Raw genomic sequence first — 7713 nt, 5'->3', positions numbered from 1 at the left:
TACAATGAGAAAGTAGGTATAGTGAGTATGATTAATAATAAGCTTTTACAGTTTATTCCTAATGATCCAAAAGGAATAGGGTATTTGATTAAGATCCTAAATACATTACCACCACGATTCTGGAATGATGAGAAGCTTGGGAAAGGATTAGTAAATGATTTGATTAATAAACTCCCATTTGAATTACATATTCCAGGATTTCGTACTGTGGTCCGGGAACTAAGCTACAAGAAAGATTAGAAAGAGGTGAAAAGGTATTAACCCATTAGATGAGGCTTGTAAAGAACACGTTATATACTACAGAGACAATAAAGATACAGAGTCAAGACATATTGCATATAAGGAACTAGAAACTAAAGCTTGGAAAAGAGCGTTTAGCAGCGATGCATCAATTGGTGAACAATTAGCTGCTTTTGGAGTTGGTACTGCTATGAATGCTAAGGTTAAGTTGGGATGGAGGTTATAAGTTTTTAAATGTTATTATGTATGATTCTTTTATGGGTATATCCCATCAAAGCGTTGTTTCAAGATTTTCTTTATAATAAATGGATAGTGTTGAGAGTTACGAGTTACAGAATTTTAAAGCTAACACAAGAACATTTAATAATTTGAATGAAGCTAACAAAGATATTGAGTTTGATTTCGATGTGGGCGATGGCTTTATACATCCACACAAAGCAGATTGCCATATGACTTTTGAAGTTGTTGGTGCATTAGTTGGAGGAACACTTGGTTGAGGTTAGAGAGCATGGAGTTGTTATAGATAAGATTGAACTACCTGGAATAACATCTACAGCTATCGGAACATTAAAGATTTCCAAACCAGAAATTAAATATCTAAAACAAGCAGGATTTGAAACAGATGATAAACTTGGTCTAAGAAAGGACTTTAGCGTTTTGTATTGATTAAGATTAATTCCAGGCTTTTTAAGTAATTATAAAGAGGTTATGTGGAAAGGTGGATTGAGAATAACATTTACAAAAGCTAACAACAATAACGATGTCTTGTACAAATGGGCTGGATCAGGAGCAGCTCCTCATGATGGAAAAATAACAATAAAAAGTATGTAGATAAGAATGCCTATTGTTGAATACGTATCTAATTATGAAAACAAGTTAAAGTTGAATATTCTTAAAGAACCTAAAATCATGTTTTCATTCCATACATATCAATTTAATTAGTAAAAAAACTGTTGCAGGTTCTTTCTTGGAGTTTGATGTTACTACTCAATTTAATTCTAGACAATTTGATATGCCTGATTTCGTAGTTGTAATGTTCCAAACTGATAGAAGTGTAAACAAACAGCAGATGCAAGTAAGTTTGATCATTGTAAGGTAAAGAATATCTATCTTAAGAATGGGAGGAATGAGGTATTTCCAAAAGAATCAAGAAACTTAGATATTGCTAACAAGGATTATTTTAAGATGTACGAAGATTATACTGCATTTAAGAGAATAACATGTGGCAATACCGAAATGTACTATGATCCTAAAGAGTTTATAGACAACAGACCAATGTATGTGATTAATTGTAGTAAGAGGAAGAATGTATCGGTAAATGAGAGAACAAACATAAAGATTGTAGAAGACTTTGCAGAAGCTGTGGTTGCTGATACTATATGCTATGCGATTTTAATTGGACGAAAGAACTTTACATATGACCCTAAGAATGAGAAAGTTGTAGAGGAGTTTTAGATAGTTACATGTATGTTGGCATTGTTTTATGGAAGTTTTTCCATTAAACGAAATCGATAAAAATGAGTAAAATATTTTGGTGAAGATAAAAATTGAAGAGTTTATTTTCTATATAATAAATACGATGGCGAGTCATATTGAACTTTTAAATAAACTTGGAAGTGTTGAGCAGAAACAAGTTGTTGGATTAAGAGAATTAGAATTAAATACAGAATAGAAGATTGTGAAAATGGAAAAGATTAAAACTAAGTTTGGAAAGAGCATTTTAGTTGAGTGTGAGGAGTTCAAGGTCTTTCTTCCACCTAGATTTACAAAACACATAACAGATAAAATGATTCACGAGATCGTTAAAGATGGAATAAAAATCAAATACACTGGTCTAAAAGATAACTATCCAACTGTTGAGTTCTGTATGTGAATCCAAAAAATAATAAAAATGAACAAAAATATGTCGCCAGAAGTAAAAAATGGAGTGGTTAGAAATGGATCCCCAAAAGAAGTTCATTCTTACTAATAATTTCAATGTAATTGTGAAAAATGTGCAAACCGAAGTTCAAGTAGTTTTTGATATTAACGGCTGTCTAGTCAGCTTGAATTATGATCAGTGGACAGAGTTTAAGAAGTCATTGTTTTTTATAGGTTAACAGAATATTTCATTATCAGTATCCGAACTTGTAATTTTAAGTATGTTTTAAGTGTATAAGTGTTTTTATAGTATCAGACTATAAAAAACTATGACTTTTGGGTATACAGAACACAGGATAGATAGGAAATTAAATTGTCTATTGATTACCGTTTGAATTTTGAAAATCGGTTAATATTTGATGAAGTTATAGCCAATTCGAAATTTCGGGAATTTTTTACGGGTTTATTTTTGAGTTTTCGGGGAAATGTTATTCTTAAAAAAGTCTTAGAATTCATTGTGATTATGGTAGTATTTTTATTTTTTCGATTTGTTGAAATTTTGTAGAGATATTGAAAAACGGGAAAATATCCTGTGGGTTATGCAACCATTTATGCATTTTAAAAAAATGGTTATATTATTGGTATTCATTTGCCGTTTGAATTTTGAAAATCGGTTAACAAATAAGGATGGTATAAGCATTTTTCGTTTTTGCCCCTGAAATTTCAGAAGTTACGCAATCCGCAACACTTGCCCCTATAAGTATGCAACCCGCAATACATATATGGGCTATCCAAAAATGCAATCAGATTGCCAAAATATTCAATAGTAACCAAGATATAGATAATCTTATTGTTATATATTTTGAATTTACCGCTTCTATACTCATGCTCTCTCTAAAGGATTGTATTACGTTTTCTCCCCGAAGGAGACTACGTCACTGATTCAATGACGTCATGTATTACGTTTTCTCCCCAAAGGAGACTACGTCATTGTACAGCTCCCTCTGTCCACTGCTAGCTAGAAGCTCTGTTGAAGGAAGAGGCTAATGCATATATATGTATGTTGATATGAGAACAAGGAAAGAGAATGGGATTAGACAGTCCTGCGCTGGTACTGGAATCGTTCAAATGAATCAGTGACATATCACCTGTTCCGAAGTTGTATGTATTCCTTCTTATTGAGTTTTTAAAGCTAATTACTAACGGATTTTCATGATTCAAGTGTCAAATGAAAGCTTATAAACTGGAGATTAAGATGCAATAAATATATTTTGTGTGGGATTCCATTGTAATATTTTAGATGCAAGTTTTTATGATTTTAAATGTCATAAAAGCATATTCAATCTCACTTTGGGTTATCCCTCTGTGTTAAAGTCAGTGGCGGCTTCATAATTTTTGGTAGTCAGGGGGTGGAGAGGGAAAAGTGTCCTAGAACCTACATATGTACTCTACTTTCAAGTATTACGTTATAACATTATTTATTTATTTCACTAGACCTTTTTCCAAGGACGCCGATTTCTCTGTAAATTTGGTGGGGGATATTCAAATGCAGAAGATATATATGAGGATTTTAAGATAAATTGTACTCAAATTATGCCAAATATTGTATATTCATAAATACAAAGGGGGCCTACATGAGCTTTGGTGCGCCCGGCCCCCAGGATCGGTGCCCTTGCCTTCTTCCTAGTTAAGCAAACGTAAGCAAATGATTTACTCCCTCCTCCTGATAAGCAAAATTGTTTTTTCCTCAAGATCTATTGTGTTTCGTGAAATAACAGCATGAATTTCCTGATTACTTAACCATTTAAATGAATGTTTTCACTTAGAGCCATCCCATTGATTCGCGTTGCGTAGGACTAAAATAGATTAAGAGTCAATAATGAAGATGAGACTTCCATATCAAACATGAAGAGATATGTGGATCGGAGATCTTTCTTTCTTCGAACTTTGGTTTTTCAAATCCATGATGGGAAATTATATTATGAGTACAATTTTCGAAATTAATAGTATACAATCGTATACATATCTTACAAAACGATGTTTTATGCAAAATACTTTGACTCCAAGAATACATTACAATTTGTGAACCTCCCTGGTTCGTTTCTAATCTTGGGGATGTTTTGAGTGAACACAGAGAAGTTACCTCCCACTCACTATCTGAAATGAGTGGGAATATGATGTACAACTAAGCGAGAGATAATATTTCGGTTCATGTTATTATGGGGATTTCTGTAATTAAATAACAACTCCAGATTTAGATAATTGAATTACTGTTGTATTTTCATTACTTTGTGTAAGTACGTGTAAGGTGTCGTGTATGAATTCGGGTAATTAGAAATTGTCAGTTATAACACTGCATACCAAACATTGAGCCTTCGACTAATGTTTAGAATGTAGCACATACCTCTTGGTGTTCTGTTCTGCTGCTCCTGCAAATGCTGGTACACCAAAATCTCCTTTCGATCGTCAAACCACAGGCTGGATGGTATCTCGCTGGCGGTCACTCCAAAGGATGGAACGGAGGTTCGAACTAAGAACGGGCTGCGATATGATTTGATTACGCCGAAGTTTTGCGAACGGTCAGCATAATAATATCTCCTCCGTAACGTATGATAAACTTTCAGAGTTCGTCTTAGCGAAACGTTAACTCGCTTAAGTTAAATAAAGCTGTTTCTAGACATTCTACTAGTTAGAAGTTTTAACGTCAATCTCCGACTTGTAGTCGTTGTTCCGTTTTTCCAAATCTCCGTCTCCGACTGATCTCGACTGATCACTCCTGACTGATCTGATCTCGACTGTCCAACTGCTCCAGTGACCTCTGGTCCTCTCGTTTTTGTTGAACTTCCTGTGACCTGGAATCTGCCGCTTCTGCATGACGTCAGAGGCGTGTGCTCTTGTCTAGGAAACGCAATGGTTTCCTCATTGTGGTCGACGACTGGCAATGCTTGGAATGCTTCGACTCACAATTCCTGGCAATTCTAACATACCCGACAAGAGTGTCTTGTGTTCACAAACATCTTACAAATTTACTTACAACGAATTCTGCCAATTCTTTTCAATCGGACATTAATTGAATTCTGATTTTAATTTCCTGTAATGAAACAATTTGCTAGAGAAAGCGTACATCATACCATCGTTGCATAAGTATTTCAACATTAAAATGCAGTGACTACAATGTTTATGTAATTTGTTTTTCGTGGATTATTATTTCCTGACAATTTGCTGTTTTTATGAATCTAATACTCAAAATCAAAATCATGAGTATTAGTAATAAAGTAATAAACTTGTTACTTTCCCTGAAGAGTCTAAGTCTTCAATGAGACGGAGGCTCAAGAGCGTAGTGCTTGGAGCGATTGCCTCACTTGTTCTACCTTCCCGTGGCGCGGCCTTGATTCGAGTTGATCCTAAACGAATCATTCGGAAGTCGAAGTCGGAAGATGTTTCCCATTTTTCCAAAACAATTTTGGTCGATTGCAATCTGTCTCACTTGTGAGGGGACAACCCCATGCCGTAAGCGTCGGTGGACCACCGATAAGCAACTAGCGACACGTCTACAATAATTGGCGGTCCCGCAGCCAAAATTTGGTCCCACTTCCGTTTTGAAAATTATACCACTACCGGCAGAGAAGCGACGGAACGCCAACGAACCACAAAATTATTCCCCTAAAGTACGTTAAATCGCCTATATGCGTAATTTCTTTGCATCAAGGTGAGTCTAAAACACTTTTAAAAAAGTAAAAGAAGTGCCCTGAGCTCGGCATGAAACACCAGCCTTAGGGTTACTAGTTGCGTGTTTTTCCGAATTCGCCACGGAGGCGATTACGAAGACAGCTTGTAGAGTGATATCGTTGAAGTCGTTTCAATATTTCTAATCAGAATGCTCCTTTAACCGTGTGTATTTGACAATAACTGTTTGGAATCAGATGAAATGCACTCGTCATGTAATTTTATAACAAAATGACAAGCTTCTATTTACTTTTTTCATAGTTCTCCCATATTCACTTGCTAGTGATCGGTGACAGTTGCCAACCAAATTCATACGATTATACGCACCCATCTCAAGATTTTTCACTTTATGATGCAAAAGCACGAGTTACTCTTGACCCCCGGAGCTCAAGTGTTGTCCTTATAATAACAATTCGTCAGGGAAAATATTATATAATAATAACCGCATGCACGTGACTGGCGATAGTTCGTGTTTGTCCCTTTGCCATTCTCCGTGACAAATGAAAGGAGCGCGGATCAAAATGAAGTTCTCGCTGTTATGTGGTGGTAACTTCAATACCTCCGATATTTCCTTCGACTCGACGAATCCCTGCCACTCTTGGCACACTAGCGGCAATCCTTCGACGCGTCGCTATATCGACAATCGCCGTTTACCGTCAAGTGAGCCACTAGGTATTGGCGACGTTTACGGCATGAGGAAGCTAATAAACAAACAAACCAATAAACAAAATCTAAAGCCTTATAAAAAGTTTTCCCAAAATTTACATGTAGCAAAATCATTTGTTGGTATTCCAAACCTAAATTCACCTTTATTCATAATTTACTTCTATCGAACTTTTGATATGAGAATGATATGTCTGAAACTGTAACAAAGGTCATTAAGACTTTTTCTTTGGCTTTAGTCAGATTTAGCAGTTTTACTTAGCAGTCAGTGAATGTGGATCTGTGATTTCAGAGTTTTAGAGATTTCCTTAAATTTTTCATTTCTACAATAGTTTGAAACTAACACCATTAACGTATCTCTTTCGATATTTCCATAAGTATTGGCTTGGTCACTTCCAGTATATATCAAACAATAAACTACTTACGATGTCTTACTCCATCAATCCGAACTACATTTAATATCCAACAACTCTGTGCATTTTCCCTTAAATCTGCAAACTTTCTACTAGGTTAAAACTGACTACTTCCTATTTTCATCTTTTCTTGCTAAAACGAAAGTGTTCTTTAGACAACCTGAAATGATGGCTCTATACTACATTATGTTGCATAGGGCATTTTATGTAGCATCTCATTTGACAGTTGGACAATTTCTTCGTATATTGAAAGCAACAGTGATCAAGTCCTTGTGCACTTACACGAGAAGGAAACAAATTCTTTTTAATTCTTGGAATTGTGCCAATGCACTAGGTCCAGAGAGTTTTCAAATTATTATTATTATTATTATTATTATTATTATTATTATTATTGACTTAGGTTTTCTTGAATATTAAGCAATATTTCACAAAAAGCTGGTATTTTTAAACAAATGTGTTCGATATCAAGTTTTCATAAAGTAGTCATCTCTCCTATAAATAATTTCAGAGGGGCCGCGGTGGCTCAGTGATAAAGCGTTCATCTTTGGTGCATGGGATTCTTGGTTCGACCCTAGCTCGCACCAAGTGAATTTTGTGGTGGAGAAGCACCATGAAGAAGGGTTTTCTCGGGGTTCTCCCGTTTTCTTCCACTTTCTTCATTCCACCATTTCATTCATTTCTCATCGACACCGTGTCCTTTAGCCTAGCCGGTATAACCGTAGGTCGTAAAATTTAAAGATTTGATTTCAAATAATTCCAACTCAAACAGTTGCAGGGAATATGTCATTTCGAATAAAACAATCTACTGTAT

Source organism: Thermobia domestica, chromosome 7 (assembly GCF_964235325.1).
Source record: "Thermobia domestica chromosome 7, izTheDome1.hap1.1, whole genome shotgun sequence".
NCBI classification, from domain to species: Eukaryota; Metazoa; Arthropoda; class Insecta; order Zygentoma; family Lepismatidae; genus Thermobia; species Thermobia domestica.
This window is presented reverse-complemented; position numbering follows the sequence as displayed.